The sequence below is a fragment of the Poecile atricapillus genome, chromosome Z, assembly GCF_030490865.1.
Source record: "Poecile atricapillus isolate bPoeAtr1 chromosome Z, bPoeAtr1.hap1, whole genome shotgun sequence".
Lineage (NCBI taxonomy): Eukaryota > Metazoa > Chordata > Aves > Passeriformes > Paridae > Poecile > Poecile atricapillus.
Genome location: NC_081289.1, coordinates 104,886,882 through 104,908,971, shown reverse-complemented (window position 1 = coordinate 104,908,971; position 22,090 = coordinate 104,886,882). Strand labels below are relative to the sequence as shown.

General features: G+C 35.1%; 1 long non-coding RNA gene across 1 annotated transcript in view; it reads right to left on the bottom strand.

The window, feature by feature from the left end:
* Positions 1 to 15,898, bottom strand: part of LOC131573630 (uncharacterized) — a 28,408-nt gene extending 12,510 nt beyond the window's left edge. The window contains exons 1-2 of the long non-coding RNA XR_009276222.1: positions 15,762 to 15,898; positions 14,818 to 14,881 (exon numbers count right to left, since the gene is read on the bottom strand). This is a non-coding gene — a long non-coding RNA (uncharacterized LOC131573630). The remainder of the gene's footprint in view (positions 1 to 14,817; positions 14,882 to 15,761) is intronic.
* Between the last annotated feature and the right edge of the window lie 6,192 nt (positions 15,899 to 22,090).

Here is a 22,090-nt window from a genome sequence, read left to right as displayed (position 1 = left end):
AAATGAGGTCATGTCCATCTTGGTTTGTTATAGCAACAAAGGAAAATGGACTTGTATTAGATTAACAGTAAAATAAGACTGAGTTTATATTTACCTTTTTCTGATAAAACACTCTATAATACAGGAGTGCAAGAAGAACTGTTTTGACCACTAATGATACATAATCATCTGCTTCAACATAAAGGCAGGCAACTTCCCCCTAAATCTCAATGCTTAACTTAATCATTGTATTTTAGATAGGAGAAAGCAGTCTCCCCCTTGCTAGATTTCAAATGAGATGCTTCACTATGTGGTAAAATCTAGAGGTCAAAAGGAATACTAAGAATTCCACTTAAGGCACTACCCTCAGTTTTAAAAAGCAAGCAGTTCACTGCACAGTAGTGTAGTAAACACAGCTGAGATGGGGGATGCCACTGAATAAGATGACAGCTTCATGTGTGCTCTATGTTTTTCTGTCAATTTCCTGATTTAGAGAAGAACAAGCATGAATCTCTTGATAATGGTTATTGACTATTAGTGGCCTTTCAAAGATCAGCTCATCATATAATTTAGCTGAGAAGGAGAAGAGAATGCAAGATATATAGCACAGCTTAATAACCATGAAAGAAGCTAAAGGAAAGACAATAGCTAAACCTTAAGTAAAACACCCAAAGATTGTTACTACTTGAGTATAGTAATATGTGTATGTGGTGCAGACTTTTTGTTTCACTAACAGATGTATTGTAATAAAGATGCCAAAGTACTTGAGTTTGATTTATCTATCAAATATCTATTGCATTTGCAAAAGACTAGGGATTATTTTTTAACGTTAATGCTGTCCTAAATAATTTTAAGTGCATTGCATGAAATTCAGCCAATATGCAGTCACTGAGAGTTCTAATGTTCATTTCTGTAGCACTGTGATTTTATGTCTAACTACTATCTGCAAAATTGTCGTTATTATTTATTTTTAAATTTTGGAAAGCTAGAATGCTTAACATCCAAAAATGAGCTCCATCTAGATATTTCATTCATCTTGCATCAGATTAATCCAAGTCAGAAAAAAAGGAAATACTTTTCACTTTCTTGGTTCCAATTTTCATCATCAAAAACTGGTATCATCAGTTCTTAAGCAGGAAGTTTTTTCTCAGGATGACTGATCAAACACTTTCATTAAACCTGTCCTGCGTGGTCCCTTTTGTGCACTGATGAAATCTAAAGGACCACTACGCTGGTTTCAGCTGGGGTAGTTAACTTTGTTCACAGTGGCTGATATGGGACTGTGTTTTGGATTTTTGCTGAACACAGGCTTGATAATATTGAGATATTTGCTTTTGTTGTGCAGGACTTGCATGGCACCAATTCTTTTTCTGCTTTTTATACTGGCATGTCAAAGAGACTGGGCATACATGGGAGGTTGGGACGGGACACAGCCAGGACAGGTGACCACCATTCACCAAAGGCATATTCAAGATCAGGTAACATCAGGCTCAGTATATAAAGGTGGTGAGAAGAAGGAAGGGAGGGACATTTGGAGTGATGTCATTTGTCTTCCCAAGCTGATGGAGCCCTGCTCTCCTGGAGATGGCTGAACACCTGCCTGCCGACCAGAAGTACTGAATTAATTATTTTTGCTTTTCTTGTGTAAGTGGCTTTTGCTTTCCTTATAAAACAGTCTATCTCAACGCATGAGTTTTCTGGCTTTTACCCTTGCAATTCTCTCCCCAGTACTGCTGGTGTGGGAGTGAGAGAGCAGCTGTGTGAGCCTTGGCTGCCATCTGGGGTTGAACCATGACAACCACTTAAGAACTTTTTTTCCATTTTCTGCAGATATGTAAAATGCTTATGAAAAATGATAGTATACCACATTGAAAGCAAGAAACATAGATTGAAAAGGCTGTGACCTAATACAAGTACTTCACTTTTCTGTGTCAGTTGCACATTTCTCATCTTTGAGTACCAAAATGTTCTATTATGCCTGTGCCTACCTCTTCTTGCAAAAGAGTCTGTAATCTCACAGCACAGGTTCAAACCTCCAAAGTAAAATAAGTTCTGATAGCAGGAAAAGAAAAGTATAACATGAATCAAAATCTTTCCACTAAGAACCTTACTGTGAAACATGAAAGATACCAAAAATTTCAGGCCATAATTTGAATATATAAATAATAATGTGAGCTATGTTACGTCTTAAATGAAACGTGATGACTCCTGTCCTATCTCAGTATGTGTTTCTATAGAGATGAATAAATGAATAAATTAGTTAAATTTTAGAATCAGTCATGTGATTAGTAAGATTTCTCTTAAACCTCATAAAGCAAAGTATATTGATCTGATTTAAGCTATAGAAGGCATGCCCACTCCTAAAACAAAAACAGCTAATTCAATTTCATAGCTAGCCCACCTTCTTCTAACATCACTAGCTGAAATGTTGACATGAGGACTATTGTCCCTTCAAAACAAAATATGTGTTGGACACAGGAATATAAAGCAAACACAAGTGTTCACAGAAAAAGGAATGTGTGCAAATCCAGCATGAGCACCTCCACTACCATGCGGAAAAGACAAATGTTGACTTTATTTTGCCTATAGTTTGTGAGATTATTCATTCTGAATTCATGAATATACGAATTAACGTATGGAGTTTTGAGCACAACATTTCTATTTTATAGCAAAAAAGCATAGGCCTATGGGGGTGCACTGTGAACAATTCAAACATAATTAACCATATTTCCTTTTTATTTTTCTGACATAATCATGCAGAGTTTTTAGCAGAACACATGGGAAACTATGAGCATGCTGTCATCCAGTCCTTTACGCAGCATTTCACAGAATAAAACACTGGAATACATTGGAAAGAGTAATTTTAAATGGCAGAAGACTTGTTGGACTGTCTGCCTAGGTTTCATCATCTCTCAGGCCTTTATCTTACTTATATATAAATATAGAAACTTTGTCTTGTCTTTGTCTTGATGGATTGCACTGGTGGAGATTTTGTTGGAAAACTTTTGTAATAATTGCTTCACTACCCATGAACATCAGCATTTTTGCACTGTACTACTAGTGTGGCTAATTTTACACTCTTCCATTCCTGATTTTTTTCTGAAACTTTATGACACAGTTGAAGCCTATGGGAGACTTAGCAGTTTCTTTTTCAATCCCTATCCAGCTAGGCATTGACATGAACCCTAATACCGTAACAACCAATGATACATTTGTATTATAACACATGTATTGCCTACTGTCAGAAAATGTACTAAAAATGTTTTGTAAAACCAGAAAAAGAGAATCAGCTTAGAGAATCATCAGATAGGACAGTCTTCACAATGACATATGCCTTGAGAATGAGAAAGGTACCTAAGAAAGTTTCTTAACAAAGTAGATGTTTCCACTGGAAGAAGTCTCCTCTGTTAGTATTGTCATGTTGAAATTTCTTTCAGATAAGAGAGAGCAGAGTAGATACAATTTTTGAATCACTTTTTTAATTCACTTTTTTTGTTATTAATGATCACCATTTATTTTTACAGCTCCCTAGTGTATGCTACAAGTTTCAGGGGTCATATTTTACAAATATACCGTAATTAACTGGTTAGCATCGGAATTCACAAACTTTTTTTATAGTGTAGAGTATAAAAAGTCTAAGGCAAGATTACATCTCAGACCACTTCCTTTTCCATTCATGATATTAATGTATTGTACTAATGGTCCCTGTGATTATTTCAGAAACTTTTATTTCAGAAAATAATAAGGAAACATTTAACGGACAATTTCTGCCTTTGTAAGATGAAATATCTTTGGTACAAGTTGTATTGGGTCTGACTGAGACAGAGTTTATTTCCCTGTAGCAGCCCTCACAGTGCTGTGCTTCGCATTGCTAGCTGGCAGGATGCTGGTAACACACCAGTGCTTTGGTTACTGCTGAGCAGTTCTGTCCCTCTGACATTCTGCCACCTCAAGGGGCTGGGAGGGGACAAGATCTTGGGAGGGGACACAAAACTGACCCAAACTAGCCAAAGGGATGTTCCACACCATGTCACACCAGCTCAGACAGAAAAGGGAAGGGAAGGGGGAGGGACAGGTGGGAATTTGTTGTTCTACAATGTTTTCCTTCCAGAACAACTACTGTTTGTGTTGAAGCCCTGATTCATAGCAAGTGTCTGAACAGCACTTGCTGATGGGAAGTAGAGACTGACTTTTCCTAGCACAAACTAGTGCCTTATCTCAACCTACTACTTGTTTTCCATCTTATTCTCTTTACCCTGGCCTGCTGAGAAAGAGAGTGATAGAGCACACGGCACCAGCACTCAGCCAAAGTCAAACCACTACACAAGTAAAATAATAAAATTTAATAATATTTATTTTTAAATTAAAAATTTAACAAAATTTTAATAAAATAATAAAATAAAAATAAAAAATTTGCAGCTAGCTTACTGCAGACCACCAAAATATTTTTCCAATATTTAATATAAAGTTCTCTAGCCTTCTAAGGGTGTTGCACCATTCCCTTTATGGTTAGGTAAGGTTAGAATTCACATTAGGTTTTTTTACCAAATACCTAATGCAACCTGCTGTTGATAATAGGCAAAATTTGAAGAAAAACTGCATTGAAGAAAAAACGCAGCATTGGGCTTCTGAACTAAGCATAACTTTCAAGCTGGTAAAAATTACTGCTCTGATTACTGTGACTGACCGGAGATCAAATAAAGTATGGCATTTCAAAAATAGGGGTTTTTTTCATTCTTTACTTTTTTATGAATGTCCAAGACAGTTATCTCTTGACAATTAAAAATCAGAAGTGTTTTATAAAAATGCATGAAATTTTTCAGATTAATTATTTACATAGTTAGGCTTTGGCATTAAAAGCTCTCACGGAGAACATCCAGGAGAGGAAAAATGCCCAAAGAAATATTATGACTACTAATATAACAGAGCTTTTGTCTATAAAAAATCTGAATCTTTCATGATATCAGACAAGTTCATGAACAAGATGATGTGCTGATATTGACAAGGTGCTGACATCAGTGACAAATTATAAGTGATGCATCAAAATTTATTATGTCCTTAAAGTCTCTGCTTTCCCTGAATTTAAGTCAATCTTACCTTACTGTGTCAACTGTATAAGAACAAAATTCTCTTCTGACAAACAAATGTCAAAATCACAACTGTTATCAAGAAGTGGAAGCAATAGTTTATTATAGCTCTCCCAAATAATGACAGGCACCTGTATAAATCCCAAGCACAGGGATTAAAATAAAATAAGGAATTATTTACATTATCTTCCAATGTTTTTTCACCTTCACCAAAATATTTTAAGCACCCACGATGGTGCAGTTTTATAACTTAATGAAATCAATATGGTACAGTTTTCATTCATTCTAATTATAACTTTATTTAAAATTTATGCCCACACATGCATGTGCACACACAGGGATCATAGATATCACAGACTACATGGAAACCTGTTATACTACAAACCTCAGCTTAAAATAAAGACTTGTGTGCAATTATCCTCAAGAACATCATCTCACCATAATCAGGGGAAGGGGAAGGAGAAGGAAAGAAGCAAGGCAAGACAAAAATATTTAGCTTACAGGGTTCCTCCTGAAAAAGCAAAACTAACATGATTTGGAATTTACAGATAAAATGAATCTGGAAAACTGTACAGTGCCAACAGGTCATTTGTGCTGTAATAATGTTACACCTTTCTCCTATGCTTCCATTATGCTTTTTTGTTGCCACTGAACAGCGAGTTGTTTTTCTGAAAAATACAATCTATTTCACAAACCCTTCAAGTATTATGAAATATAAGTGCTTGGGTGCTATTACAACATATTTATACAATTATAAATTAAGAGGATTAAGTGTCAATTATGTCCTTCATGCCAGTTGCCAAACCTAAAAAAGAACGGTTCTACAACCTTGCCTTTCTCAGAGACATTTGCTTGGACTTTGTATGTGTAATCTTCAGCACATCATGTTTTGGTAAATAATTTTGGGAAGGCACAAAGATCAGAAGACAGTGCAAAAAAATAATGGAGAATACTTTTACTCTTGACTGTCGTGAACTATGGACAATATAGAGCTGAGAAGTTTTACAGAAAGACTGAGGATGATTGAAGATCTGGGTGCTGCTGCACTTGTTGCTGGTAGTAGCTCAAACAGACCAAAAGGTTCGAGATCTGCCTTGTGGTCAAATGTAATGTAATGAACATAGGTGTCAGTGTATGAGAAAGTAAGAACTGAAGAAATGAAAATAGAGAACACAAAAACTTGATTCTGAGGTGTCACAAGCTCCCCAGTATGAAAATGTCGATCTTGTGAGACCCGTCCGCTCCTTGTCAATCTGCTGGTAGCCCAACAATAGGTGAATTAGAAAATGTAAGTGTATAGGGAACTGCAGCTTGGGGATTAGAAGGTACACCTTAATTGAAAATCAAAAAGTTTTAAATTTTTAGATAAAATTATGTTGTTGTTTTGTTTGTGGGTTTGGGTTTTTTTTAACTTCATCATACACAATTAAATAAGAAGTGACTTACCTGAGAAATGTGATTTTAAGTCTTTCCTAAAGATCAATCCTTAAAGACATGAGAGAGAATGCAAACCTGAGTGAAGCTTAATTAAATTTCATTATAATTAATTGGTGCTTATTTTGTAAGCACAGCAGTTCTTACTTCTTTGAAATGAACATCTTTTCCTCCTGAGGAACTCAGCCTGTTCAAACAGCACCAATGTTATTTCCCAGTTTGTGAAAATTGAGTAAGTTTTGTGAGCCTTTTTGCATTACATAATAAAACATGACATTGGTGTATGAGTGACATAACTTAATAAGACTCATTATATATCTGCTTATAAAAAGTATGGATCTATGGGCTTATAAAACATATCTAACACAATTTTTTTCAAGGTAAAATAAGGAAACCATTAAGGAAAAAAGTATGTTTGCCTTTATTCTCATGCCTGTTTTCACTGATAACAGAATCTAAACATAACTAGAACTCCACAGCAACTGGGCATATCACTATTAAAGTGTTTCAGAACTGCCATAAAGGCAGTGACAAGAACTCCGACCTCAGAGGCGAGTAAAGAATTAACAACTAATGGGATCTGCTGTACTGGAAGCCAGGTATAGCTTTCAACAGACCTGTTCTGATTTAGCCTCACACAGAAAAAGGTCAGCATAATAGCTGATAGTTATTGACAGCTACTTATTTAGGTACAGATAATAGCTTTGGAAGTGAAATCACAAAGCTATTTTGGATGAGTGCTTAGAAACTTGGCAGATAAATTGAAAATGCTCTTAGCTTGCATTTGTTGGCATTTTTATGAAGTCATTTTGTCGTTTTCTTTTATGGTGACTTGAGTGTTCTTACCCATTATTCACTAAGATCTTATTTTGAAGAACATAAAAACTAAATCACATTAAAAAGCTAATATGCAAAGCTAAGGAATGCTCTGGTTAACTAAAATGTAACTTTTGCAGCTTTTATGTCTCACCTATGTGTTCAGTTTGTTCCAAAGTGATTATTTTTTATATTTCATTAGAAAGAAAGATCACTGAGAAATTATGAAGAGATACTTCTAAATTACATGGGATATAGCTTAATAAATTTGTATCAGTTTTTAAGTTGTAAGGTTCTTGAGAAATAAGAAAATTAAGTTATACTTTAATGCAACCATTGTTGCATTGTTCCCACCTTTCCAGAGGGAAATGGTACAATTCTCCTGAGGTGAGTCAAAACAGTGGACAGCTTCCTAGTGGAAGGTCTTCGTTACTACCATTCCCTTCAACTTTCTCCATTGTCCTGCTGACTGAAAGCAGTATTCCAGTGGAGTTTTTTGGCTAAAGAGAAGGACAAATACTGTAATCAAAGCATGAAATAAAGCATCAAAGGACAGGGATTGGTACCTAAATGCAAATTTCTATAGAAAGGTGCGTATATCAATTTTTGCTACTACTATTTATAAGATAAAAAGAATTCTGTAGAGTTTGTGAGATCAATATCTTCCCAACTTCACTGTTGGACTAAAAATAAGCAGCATATTGTGAAGTGAAGTGAAAAAAGGAGCTTAAATTAAAAATCCATTAAAGCCCTCTGATTTCATTACGCTTTAGAAAGCTGTTACTTTATTTGTGTATTTAAAAACACTAATAGCTCCATAAGATTGCAAGCGTTTAATAAGCTTTTCTGATTGGGAGAGGGTAAAAGGCTCCTAAACATCCCTAAATAACTGTTTCTAGTAGTTAGTTATGACCACCAAAAGAATCTCTTATTTACAAGAGAAGTTTTCCAGCTTTATCATGACTGCAAGATTAAAACCAGCATGTTGGCCAAAATTTTGGATGAAAAATAGGTATTTGATAGAGCCTAAAGGTATCTTGAACACTGGGAGTTGTCCTAGAGAAAGTGAGGGACAAAGGTGTGTTACAGGGACTGACAATCAGGAAGAAAAGTCATAAGGAAATTAGCAGATTGTGAAAAGGTAGCAAAGAGAACAACCATCATTCAGTGAACAGGTAATGGAATCACAGAGTCATGTAATTGGTGAGGGTTGGAATCTACCTCAAAAAATATAGCTCCAAACCCTTACTATGGGCAGGGATACCTTTCTCTAGCACAGGTAACTCAGAGCCCCATACAACCAGGTCTTGAACATCCCCAGAAATGGTGACGCCACAGCTTCTCTGGTCAATTTGTCCCAGAGCTTCAGCACTCTCAGAGTAAAGAATTTATTTTAAATATCTAATCAAAAAGTACCTAATAAAACTTAGGCTAACCTACATAAGCTAAAGGTCCCATTCATGTTGTGGAGCATGATCAAGGCAAAAATGAAAATCTGTACTGACTGACCAGTGCACTCACTGGAACTGTAAAAATATTCCAGAAGCAGACATAGTTTAAGAAGAGAGTTGAAAGATGTTACAAAATCCAAAGTGTCAAAAGAATGACTCAGTCTAGGAAATAAACTTTGCCAACAGAGCCAGCTAGCTTACTTTATACAACAAAAGTTCTGGAAGCACAAACACAAACGTGTCTTTAGGAATAATGTCAATTCAACAGAATATTTCAGAATAGAAATTTTTAACCTCCTTCAACAGATGAAAGTTGAAGCTGAAGGAATGTGTATCTTTCAGAATGCAAGTTTTTTAAGCTTAATGCCTTGATTAAGTCTTGGGAATGTCAACAAGATTATTTCTCTGGAAAGAATCATTCATGACTGGAATGTTTGATAGAAAATCCTAGACCAACCAAGGAGCTGAAATATTTCAAAAGCATCTTGAAATCAGCAGAAGAGCAGATTCAATATGACTAGTAAAAATTGAAATATTTAGAGAAGGCATCTTGAGCCTCATTGAGTTTTCAAACAGAAAAAGTGCTTCCTTTTTACACAGAACCTATGCAAAAAGGAAAACAATTATTAAAATATATATAGGAGAGATAAAAGGAGTTTATTACACTTTTTAAGAACACCCTAAAGACAAGCATCTAAACAAACCCATCAGGCAATTTCTAAGTTCATGTAGCAGTCTTTCCTGCACTATTGGTTATGTCTACTCATCTGTGGCTCATGTTTCTTTGTCATTATTACAACAGAAAATAAAATACTAAAAGGAATGAAACTCAAAATAGGGGTAACAATTTGTTACTGCTGCCTTACATATTTAAGAAAAACAGGAAAATTTTGATTCCCTGCCATTAGAGAATTTACCAAATACCATGGTAGTTTCTTTTCTCTTACAGAAAGATAAGAGATTTTTATAGTAGAATCACTGCAGCTCGATCAGTGCTACTGGCTCTAAACCAAGAAATGATTTGTTCTTTTGAATGTCAGACTGCGTAAGTGCAGCATTCACTTCAGTTTTTACATGTTTCCTCTCCTAAACATGGCATATTCATTCTTTTTACAGTGATACCATTTTCTACATAGTCAGGATGCACCTGCTATAGTGAAAATAACATTACTGAATGATATTTTCAATGATCCAAATTTTAGGAAATTTATTTATTTCAGTAACATGACATTCCATAACTTACTTTTCAGCCATCTGTTTAATGTGGAACTATCCCAGTGCACTCATACAGTAGAAAGATGGCCATAAATCTGTATCCATTACACACATGTGTGTGTTCTTGATGTGTTTCACTGAGCAGCCAGACTGTTAACAATAGGTGAAAATAAACCTTTGTGCAAAGCTTCATGTGGCCATGTTAGGGGTTTTTTGGGATGTATCTATTTTATCAGTTATACCTGTGTGTAATCAACTTTTTATTAAAAAATCTTTGAATAGAAACAGACTACCTAGAGTTCATTTTCAGAAGAATGTTACAGCTGTTCCATAAACCCCTGCATAGCTAACTTCTATAGAAACATTTTGGAAGTCATCCAGATATTCTATTGAATATTCAGTAAATAAAAGGAGACAACATAATGTTTCTATCATCAGATCTCGGTAATTAATTCATCTCTTCATTTTTACAGATTGTGAGAAAGATCTTATACTTTGACCTAAACCAGAAAGCTAAAATGGACAAACACATGGATAGCACAGTTCTAACTGAAGATAACCTAGTACATTTTAGGAGTTCTTAGATAAGTTTATCTTCTTTAGTTTTCTTTTAGTTTTTTTAGTTTAGTTTTTGTAGTTTATCTTTTTTCTCAAATTTAAATAAATTTGAAATATTTTAAAATTTAACTGCTTTCCTTAATCTAAAGGTTTTGCCACTTACATTTTTGAGTAGCAAAAATACATCCTAAACAGCCAAATCATTGGCAATAACAAATCCAGAGCTTAAGTTCTTCAAGTTCACGGGAATCACTTTTATAATTCTGCCATATTAACTAGGTAATTCCTAACTGTAGAGTCAAATACTAGGAATTTTTGTGCTTGGGGCTTTTTTCTTAATTCCAACAGTGAAAGCAGACATTATGCAATGTTCAAATACAAGTTAACTGGTTTTTATATGAATAACTGCCCATGTATCAATCCAGAATCATATAAACCTGAAACATTCCCAGAGATGTGAAAATAGAAGAACTGCTGAGCCAATGACAAGTCACATGATGATTCTGGTACATCAAGCAGACAAGCTTTTTCCACTATTTAGCACTGGAGCTGAACAGGACAAAAGTGGTACAGACCATTAGGGAAAGAGTACAAAAGAAAAATTTAAGTTATCCTCAAATGACATGTCTTTTCTACCAGCAACGTGAAGCTCCTCTGACTGCAGTTTTGTAAACTTAATTGAGTAACAATTGTGGAATATAAAAGTCAGTGAAAATTACTAATTTTTCATTTAAAAAATTCAATTAACAGGGATGTTCTTTGTATTCAAGGAGAACTGTTGCTGACCATCTCCTATTTGTAACATGAATTATTCAGTAGATACCAGCAAAATTTGTAAAGTGATTTATTTATGAAAGCACTTATTTGGTATTCAGCCAACGCTCTGTCTCATGCTTGTTTGGACTGCAAAGTGTTCAATATCTGGGAAACAAACTGCTGCCATATTTTACACTGTGTTTCATCCTGATTTTCTGATGACCATAGTTCCCATGGACTCAAATTTCAATCCAACCGCAAGAAGCATCTATGACACTATGGCAGAGGTCACTTTGTGTTTAAAGGACATAATTCTAAAACAATGGAACCCCGTCAGAATGTTCTCTTCTCAAATGCTATTAAGAATTGTGCCAAAAAGTTACATAAAAAAATTAATTATAGTCTGTAGATCTTTTTTTTTGTGTCAAATTTGAAGATTAAATTCAGTCATTAAAGAAAAGGAAAAAAACCTACCAGTTTTAGTCCTGCATTCAGAGCTAGTTCCCCTTGTACCCGAACTGTAGGGCTACTATTAAAACAGAGAATTTGCAAAAACATGTTAATTAAATAGCTGTGAAAAGAGCTCAGGGAAATAAGCAAATTAATTTGCATATTTCCCTGGTGTTCAAGGGGTTAATTAAAGTGCTTTAAAACATTTTTATGATGACATTCAGCTGTAATGTGATCAGTTGCTGATTTTTCAATTAGTTCTATTAACTTGGGCTTTGATTATATGAATGGCAAAGAGTGAAAAACACTATCACAGAAAGCAAAAATTGCTACAAAAGAGATTTTTATCACAGAGTAGCTTTCATCCTTAGCTGTATTGTCACATACTTTGGCTACCTGGGTTTTTAGAAGCACTGGATCTTTGTAAGAAGAGGAATATCAAAACAATAGGAGGAAAAAAAATACATTAAATTGCTGGCTGCATTATAAAATAAAATTAATTAACTAGTTCAGTGATAATGCAGTTTTTGAAAAAGCTTTGCAAGCACATCACCATGGCTGGAGGGAAAATGGTCCTTTTTCCTGCTAAATATTCTTTATAGGTCATTTACAAGTTCTGATTTTATAATAATTATACAGAGGTGCTGGATTATTTTTCTCCTAGTTCAAGCTGCTGCATGAATAACCACGCAGAAGTGAAAAATATATCTTGTGGGAAACATTAAACAAATTACAAATCTCCATCTAAGTATCAATTATATAACAAGAGCATTATTAACTGCACATAAAAGAAAACAGAGTGGATAATTTGTGTAGCACATTTCTGAAAACTTCATGCATATAGTCCAATTTTTATGTTGGAAAAAGTCATGTCAGATAAAGGCAAGCACTACAGGGAGAGAAAGCAAAGCAAAAAAAAACTCAAAAAAACAAAAAAACCAAGCACAAACAAACCAAACCTCATCAAATTTACAACCTTAAAAAAAAAAAAAAAAAGGAAAACAAATCAAACCCATTTCCTTTTAAGGCCAGTTTGTCATTTTCCAGTGCACTGCCAGACCCAACAAAGTCCATACAAAACAATGTTTATTTAGCCACATATTACAACTCTTTTAATCTCTCCACTTTTCAACCACTCCTATGGCTGAAGGGGCCAGTTTCCCAAAAGCACTGAAAGTCCCTGCTAGTAGACTGTGACCCTGCACAAACATGGACAGTTAAACAGTAAATTCTACTGATAAACAGAATATGAAAAAGGAGAAAGGGTTTACAGACCACTCTCACCTAGCTAGCCCTGGCTTCCCAAATTTCACATGACCATGCCATTTCATACCAGAATGAACACACATTATGCAACGTTTCTGCTTCATGAGGCACATTCTCAACTGAAAACAGAAAATATTCTTCCCACCATATGTGGAGCCCACACTTACAGTCATAGGGTTTATGGGTAGTATTTAGCTCCTTCAAAAGAAGAACCATCCTGGGCACATTCTCTTGTTGACCCAGCAAGAAAACCCTGAGCAGAAAGTGCAAAGGAAAATTTGTAAAACTGATTCTCACAAACTACTCAACTCTCATAAGAAAGGAAGAATACTCCCTCCTGGAGTACTGCTTTCAGCTCTGTGGCCCCAACACAACAAGGATTGGGAACCCTTTGGAGTGACTCCGGAGGAGTCAAAGATGAGCTGAGGCCTGAAGAGTCTTTCATATGAAACAGATAGGGTGAGAGAGCTGTGGCTGTTCAGCCTGGAGAAGACTCCAGGGAGTCCTTAGAGCACCTTTCAGTATCTAAAGGGCTGCTGTAAGACAGCTGGAGAGGGTTTTTTTTTACAAGAGTGTGTAGGGATGGAAGGGGGAATGGCTTTAAACTGGAAGAGTGTGGAACTGCATTGGTTATTAGGAAGAAATTCTTGACTGTGAAGATGGTGAGGTACCAGAACAGATTGCCAGGGGAAGTTGTGGATGTCCCATTCCTGGAAATGCTCAGTGCTAGTTTGGATGGAGCCCCGAACAACCTGGTCTAGTGGAAGACATCCCTGCCCATGGCACAGGGTTGAAATAAGATTCTCTCTAATGTCCCTTCCACCACAAACCATTCTATGATTTTGATATTTTGATATTAGATCTTTCAGTCTAAAACTCTATGAAATGTGGACAGAAAGGAACTACCTTAACCCTACGCATGAAGTGAAACTTGAAGAAGGGTTTTGGAAGAGTGCAGAATGTTAAAAGTGGGTATTTAGAGCCTGAATGCAAAAATGGAAAAAAAATTACAAAGAACTTTTATAAAAGAATGATGATATGATATGATAAATTGTCATAAAAATAGTGATTAAGACTGTTTGATGACAAAGTGACAGCTGTAGGACTGAAATTGAAATACAGACTTCATCATCTGTATTTAATTAAGGCACAGGCTTTAATATTCTGATTTAGAAGTCATATTGCAGTTTTTCTATAAAAAGAAAAGTTACAGCTGTGAGAAACCAGTCCTGTTTGTCAGCTGAGGTAGGACAGCATGATCTTCATTCAGTCACTGAAAGCTATGCTGATTTATAGTGAATAGGTTCTATAATGCAAATTCACATCAGTTCATAAAAGTTTGAGCTGTGCGTTTCAGACAAGAGAACAGCAAGAGTTAAATAAAAGAAGATGCTATTTCTGAAAAAGGAAACTCTTGGAATGTGAAGGATAAAGTCAGCAGTTGTATTAGGCAGAAACTTCATCCGCAAGTGCATTACTAGTGACTCTTCAAATAAAATATAAAAACTCTCTGAGTCACTCTTAACAACAGCTAAAATTTTCACTTTAGGTGGCTGGTAAGGTGGAAAAGACATAACAATAAAATTACTTTGACAGAATACTGGAAAAGAGACAATCTTAGTCTAGATTACCCTTGAATCGGACTATTTCTTCAGGCATTAGCTTCTGAAACTTTTAATAAGGAAGAGGAAATAATGGGGAACACACCGTGTATTTTTCCAGACAGAGTTTAGAATCTATTTCAAATTTATCAGCCCAATAAATAGAAAAGGCATCGTAGCCTACCTTCAAATTATGAGACTTACCAATTCCCAGTAGAATTTCACAGCAGTTCCCATCCTCACAATGATCTACCACATATTGTTAGTCCTAAGACTAGCAAGTGTTACAAAATTAATATATGAGTGATAATGAATAAACAAATTAAAATTCTTCTGAAAAGGCAGATTCACATGGCAAGTATACATAGCTCATGTAATTGGTCGTGATCAATATCCTCCTGGTAAGAATTGCTTCTCCTGAAGCTTTACACTTTCTTTCTCCCTACGGTAAGGCTTTAAAGAAAAAAAAAAACAACCTATTTTGAGACTAGCTCAAGTAGAAGACAAATGTATACCTTCAAGTGTATAGATAAACAATCAGTAAGAGCACAGTAAAAGACAGAAGTCTTTGTGGGCACTAATTTCAAAGGTTTTGGCTACCAGATAGATATATTTGAAATCAAATTTAAAATTCCTTACAGTCATTCTTACAGTCATTGACCATACTTTATACAGCTCCTTCAATCTGATGAGGTGCTCTGACCTACGGCTGAGAAATGTTATGTGGTTATGCAGCAAGAGTGCTAAACTTTTATAAGTATTTACCAAAAAAAAAGTTATTACTATTGCACATCCTCAATCTGCATTAAGATTATATTACAGGCTGGTATTCAAAATTAGCTTTCTTAGTCCTGCACGGATTTCCTATTTATCCGACACCATCAAATTTAAAAATAAGTAAGTAAGTAAGTAAATAAATAAATAAATAAATAAATAAATCCCACCAAACAAACAAACAAAACCAAAACAGCGCAGGCCGGTGGCGGGGCAGGGTTTAGAGTCGGCAAGGTGTTGGCAGGCGCTGCCCGGCCCAACCTCGGCCGGAGCCCCGCGGCCTCCCGTCCCCAGCCTGGCCACCGCCGGGGCCCGGCCCGGTCCCCATTTACCTCTCCAAGGCCAGAAGGGAGACAGAGGTTTCCCGGGCTTACCGTCTTTAAAATGTGAATCTTGCAGAGGCAGATCTAGCTCCTAAATGGTTTAACAGGTTTTCAGTACTCAGAGCTAGCCAGCTATTGGTTTCTGCCAGGCACAGAGGAAGTTCTTAGCAGCTTCTCTCAGAAAACTCATTTCCGTGGGTGGCATCTTCTGTCCTCACCAAATGTCAATCAGTGCAAAACCAGCATAAGAGGTCAATAGTATTTCCATTAAAAGTCTTTCACAACTGAAGATTTAATTTAACTTCAGTATCACTTTCTTCCCAACACATACATTTCTTAAATCAAATTAGTTTTTCTTCCATGACTAAACATTATAGGATTCCTGTGTTCTTCTATTATCTATTTACACTTCCTTAATCAGCCTGGGTTTTTTTCTTTATCAGCTTACACCATTCTCTTGTTCACTTAGTTGTGATGTTATTTGAAGCAGTTTTCTTTCTTCAGAAACCCTCCCTAAACACTTCTGTTTCACTCACACATTGATTTCAAAGAAAACTGAGTAGTTCACAGAACTTACAGCAATTATCATTCTGTTGAAATAGAATGATCAATCTGTTGGAGCAGGAGGAAATCCTTAAGAAATTGTTTGAAACTTCCTTTCTTATTAAAAAAAAATAATAAAAAAAAAAGTAGAAAGGAAAAAAAAAGAGATTACTTCTACTAAGTCTTTTGTTTAATTTTTTTTTTCAAGGATAAAATTACATTTTATTGCATAAAAAAGTCAGCCTTTATAAACTAACAGGCAGCTCTGATGGATAACATTATATTTTTGTTAGACTTATAACCTTGCAGTAGTTACACCAGATAGATCAGTATACAATGCTTTCTGCTTTCTTTTTGAAGAGATAAAGTTTCTCACTTCTGTAATGTCACTGAGGTTTAAAAAGTTTCATTTCAGAATGACAAAAAGATTCAGTACAACATACAACATTGAGGTCTCTCATCCCATATTGCTTTCTAGTTGGACATGCTTTACTTGTTTTATTATGCAAGAAAATCCACTGGCAACAAAGGGAGTTCAAGGCAAAATAAGAGCATATGCAGTGAGAAACTCCAGTACAGATACTAGAGATAATTTTTTTATTCAGCTTATAAGGGTAAACCAACAGCTGTGTGTCACATAGAAATATATAGAAAATTTCATCCCAGGAACAATATGGAGGGATTAACTGGGAGGAAGTCAATTTATACAACCTTTGTGACATCAGGAGCTTTACAGGATGTGACTTCTCCTTATTTCTGTAGGCCTCCTATTGGATGTTTGAGGAGAGGTTCTGTATAGAGAAGAGCTTTTATATTGGAAATACTGGATGAAATATGAAATAATGTCCTGTCACACTGGGGCTTTCTATTTAATGTCTCCCTGAACTTGTTCTTTTTGTGTATGAAAGCCTTGAAGCTTAATAAATAAATTCAACACATTCTTCGATATGAAAAGGGTATAAGCATTTTGTTGGGTTTTTTTCTCATTAAGTTCCAATCTCTCAGTGACCCAGCAAATGCCAACTTTTTCCTTTGGGAGGGAGGGTTTCACTGACATCAGCTAGCATCAGTGAGTGCCTCTGGATAATCAACCAACAGCCTTATGTCTCTGTGCATTTTAGCCACATCAAAAGCTCTATAAAATGGTCCTGTATTCAAAAAAAAATAAAAAAAAAAAAAAAAAAATAAAAAATCACAGAAGTACTCTAAAATGAGGGCAAAGTTTAGAACAACCTACTTAAATCAGAATGCCATTTGTGTGTGAATCCTGAAATGATACCTTAATGCTCACTTACTTTGAAAATGAAACTCCATCATGCTACTTAACTTCACACAAAAAAAATAAGCTTGCTTAAGTTTTGTATTTATTTCTTGAATGTGTGTCCAAAAAATTTTATTCACTGACAGCCTCCTCTCAGTGGTACTAATAGAAAGTTCAAAAAGACATATTCCAGAGTTACAGTCTTTCATAAAAGTCCTGTTCAGAAAGTAATGAAAAATTTCTTATTTAATCTCCTGCATATCACAAGACATTACATTTTACCCATATTAGACTCAATAAGTTTAAGAAGATGAAATCATTCCTCAGAAGATAACTTATTATCAGAAGAATTTCTATTCTCAGAAACCTGTGAAGTCAGAGGTACTGCTGTGCATGCTTTTGGCATTAAAAAAGGCCTTAGAAAACCATGTTTTTCCATGTCACTCTGGTTGAACATGTTTTTGAACATGAAATTTCCACATCATTTTGACCTTTGATTCCTGGAAAAGGCTACTAAGATAACTATGGGAAGACTGTCTTTACCATCTGAGCATATGAGCCCAAATCCTTTAGTTTCTTATTTCACATATTGGCCAATACCAATGTGTTTCAAAGCAAAGATTGGAGAGAAAGAGAGAAAAAGAGAGAGAGAGGGAGAGAGAGAAAAACAACGAAGAAGAGATATATTAAATTATGTGTTTGGCTCCCAACGACATGCTTAAACATGTTTTCAATTGACCTTTACCTGGAATACTTGATTTGAGCAGATGCTCAGCTAGAATTTCTTGAAAACTCTGTATTACCTAGAATGTTACAAAAGGCATAAAACCAGAGGGTCAAGTCTGGTAAGAATTTAAGTAGGTGCCAACAGAAAGAACTGTGATATTTCTTCTCTATGCAAAGCAACGATAGAGTAATGGCGTATAGTCCAAAACCAGTACTTGGATCCATGCTATTTTCATGTATTTACCTATCTAGTGTAATTTATTTCCTTATAGATTCCTTTGCCATTATATATTATACCTTAAATGAAGTCTTCAGTTCTGGACTAATCTGCAGAAGACTTCATAAATAAACAACTGAGTTTTATATGGGCTTTATATGCACCCAGACAATTTAATTTCATCTGAAAAAAACTCATCATTCAATGTGTAATATAAAAATTCATAACAGTTTTCCACGTAACACATTGCTAACCTGCAGACATTAAAAACTAAACATGCTTCAATGAACAATATGATCAAACACATAATTTAACTTCAAATACAACTGACAATGGGCAAAACAAAATTGACAATGCAAGACAAATATGCATTATGTATCTTATGCATTTTATCTAGAGTTATTCTCATCATTCTAAATAAAAGTGAAATAATCTGCTAAGAACAGAATCATCTGATGCCTGAAGAAGCACTAAATTAAAATCTAAAATAGCAGTGTCCTGTCCCAACCACCACTAAGTAATGAAAATTTCAGTGTGCATCAGTAAGGAAAAGAGTAGCACAAGCTACCTTTTACATATTGATTATTATGCATCTGATCCTGCATTTCTTACTTGGTTGGTTGTTAGTCTTTGACTGGCAAATATTCCTACCTCAGCTCCTACCCTCAAACCCACACTCCATTGTTTGGCCTACAAATAATCCTAAAAGGCAGAGCTGGAGCAGGCTACAGATTTTCTTCTATGTGATTACCTGAAATAAAGGCTCTACTAAAAAAAACAGTCCAGATTTCTTCCTAATATAGAAAAACTATGAGCTCAAAAGTTGATACTGGCTAACAGTGATCATACACAGCCAGATACATCTGCGTTTTAGGTTTCAAAGGTTTGTCAGCTTGAGCAACAAAATGAAATAAAAGAATAATAATAAAAAATAAAAAAGATTAAATAAAAGAATATAGCTGCAAATTACTGTTTCTAATATATTGTTGAATGAATAATCCTAAGTGAAACAAAATTATTTAAAAAACAAGAAAATAAAATAGCTATTGACATATTTAAGCTGTATAACTTCAGGATGTTACTAATGAGAAAGAAATAGTACATATCTTGATTTATTTTCTTTTTGGTGGGGGGAAAAATTTGAATTTGCGTATTCACAGGGATAAGGAGAAAGGTAGGGCTTTTAAATAGGTAGAAATTTTTATAGAGGTATGGGAAAATTATGCTTCTCTGTGTAATCCAAAATTATGTTAAATCTCTGATTTAATGATATTACAGCACTGAAATTACAGCACTTGAAAATCTGTCACATATGGGAAGTCATAGTAGTCTGCATTGCAATGCCACACAAAATATCTTAACATAGTATCTACACAGTATTATGTTATATGTTATACACCTTTCACATATTCAAGGATAGTACATCCAATACATCATAATAAAAAGGTAATTCAGGACTTCAAGACATCAAGACAGTACTTGCATTTCACCATGGAATCTGTAAATCAAATCAAATAAAAAAGTTTTAATTTTTAATTAGCAGACTCTGTGACATACCTAGATGTTTACAATGCCCTCTTTCCAGAACAGCAACCACAAAGTACCTTTGCAATACACTGAATGAAATACAAGAAAGAAAAAATAAGAAATCCAAAGGAAAATCTTTTTTTTTAATTTCACAGAAATTTTCTTGAATGCATGAAACACAATTATTTATATGAAGGCATAGAAGAATGATTATCTAATTATATTTACTGAACTTCCTATTGAGGAAACAATGTTAAAGATTGAGTAAGGGAGACGTATCTGGGGAAGTACACCTTTTTTGTCTTTGTGTGAATTGACAGGCACTTGTCAGAATTCCAGAGAAAGAGATCATACATTTATCTGCTGTGAGCTCTTTCCATAGGCTGCCATTTCAAAGACATTTAACACTTAACACCACAAGGCAGTTACAAAAAGATACAGCAGATGTTAGATGGCATGGGGGGCAGCAGGGTCTAGACAAATGTTTTGATCTGGAGAAAGGAATCTTTTTCTCACAAGCAACAACTATGAAATGGAGGAAACTTGAAAATGCTTTAGAGAGTATCTATTTACCAAAAGACAGGGGCGAAAATACACACAGCCTTTAAAAAAATAAATTCAGGATTATGTAGGTGGCTTATCCCTCAGAGCTGGAGAAAAATCCAGCAGTTGGCCAACTCTGCTCTTTAAATTGAGTGTGAAGCTAACATGGTAAAATACCTGGGGCTGCACTCAGACAGCTTTTTTTAGACCAACAGAGCAACAGTACAAACAGAAAATAAGTACAAACAAGAAAAAAATGAGAACAGTAGAAAATAAATAGTAGAAAATTGTCAGAAACTGGCAGTCAGAATTGCAAGTTCAGGCTTGCAAATAGTGGAGTAAAAGTAGTTTCTTCCCCAAGAGTCATGCAGAATCTGTGGTTTTGATCTTTAAACTGTCTTTCAGGTTATTTTGCTCATAACTATATGACAAGAGTTATGTTCAGTATCTCTTATGACTGGGTGAAAAGGGTTAACTATATTTGAGGAATGTAGCTTGAATTAGACTATGTTGACCCTTCACAGCAGCTAGTCTCAAAAGTAATGAATTAAATAGTCTGGAGTTGCTAAAATATGAGATACAGCATCTTTAAGGATTTCAGGTCATCTTAACCATTTAAACTATATTAACAGGAGAGATGATAGGGTTTTAGAAAACACTTGATACATGGACTCTTGAAGGATAAACTAGCATCTGAAAGTCCTATTGATTTGAACAAAAAGCATCTGACCTTGAAGTCCTTTAAGAAACTCTTAAAATCCTGAAGGCAGTTTACATATTTTTTTTTTCATTTAAAGCAATAATATCAAAGACTCCCATATCTGTGTTTTGTACTCTTTATCCAAAATATTTCAAATCAGTCCAGAGCCCACAGCTGTGGATAAACTGAAGCCATTCTAATTATGTGCCCTATCCCAAATAGGAATTATAATGGAAGTTACTCCTTTCTCCCACTCTTTTACAGCTTTAAAGCTTTGCTTATTGACCAAAAGGGAGCAACCATCACATTTATTTCAGATATATTTTTAAAAATGTGATGAAACGCATAGTAGAAAATTTCTTCACACTCATCAGATACAGGTACACCCAGGCAGGTAGGGTGCCACTTGTCAAGGTCTAAGCTTTGGAGATAATTTTGATGTTTACATGTTCCAAGATACACACACTTCTACCTTCCAAAAATAAATTCACAGGGAAAAAAAAATCACAGAGATACAGTACACTACTGTGGATTTCTTATAGCAGTTAGTCCTAATAAGCAGTGTGAACTACTCCCATGAAGAGATCAAACTGTCTGCCAGGATTTACCTGTTAAGGATTTAAAATTATCAGAAAGAAGTAGGGTGGGAATATTTAAATATACTTGTTTATTATTCTTTGCATTTCTTCTTACTCTCTTGTAAGACAGGACAGAGAAGACCAGACGTGAGATTGCTCTAACAAAATTTGGCAGTATTTGGCTAACACACTGCAAAAAAAAGGAGAGTTGTAAATAAAGCCCCTAATGTTTTCCTGCCCATCTCCCTCTCAGTCTTTCATATGTAAATCTGAAACTCAGAGCTT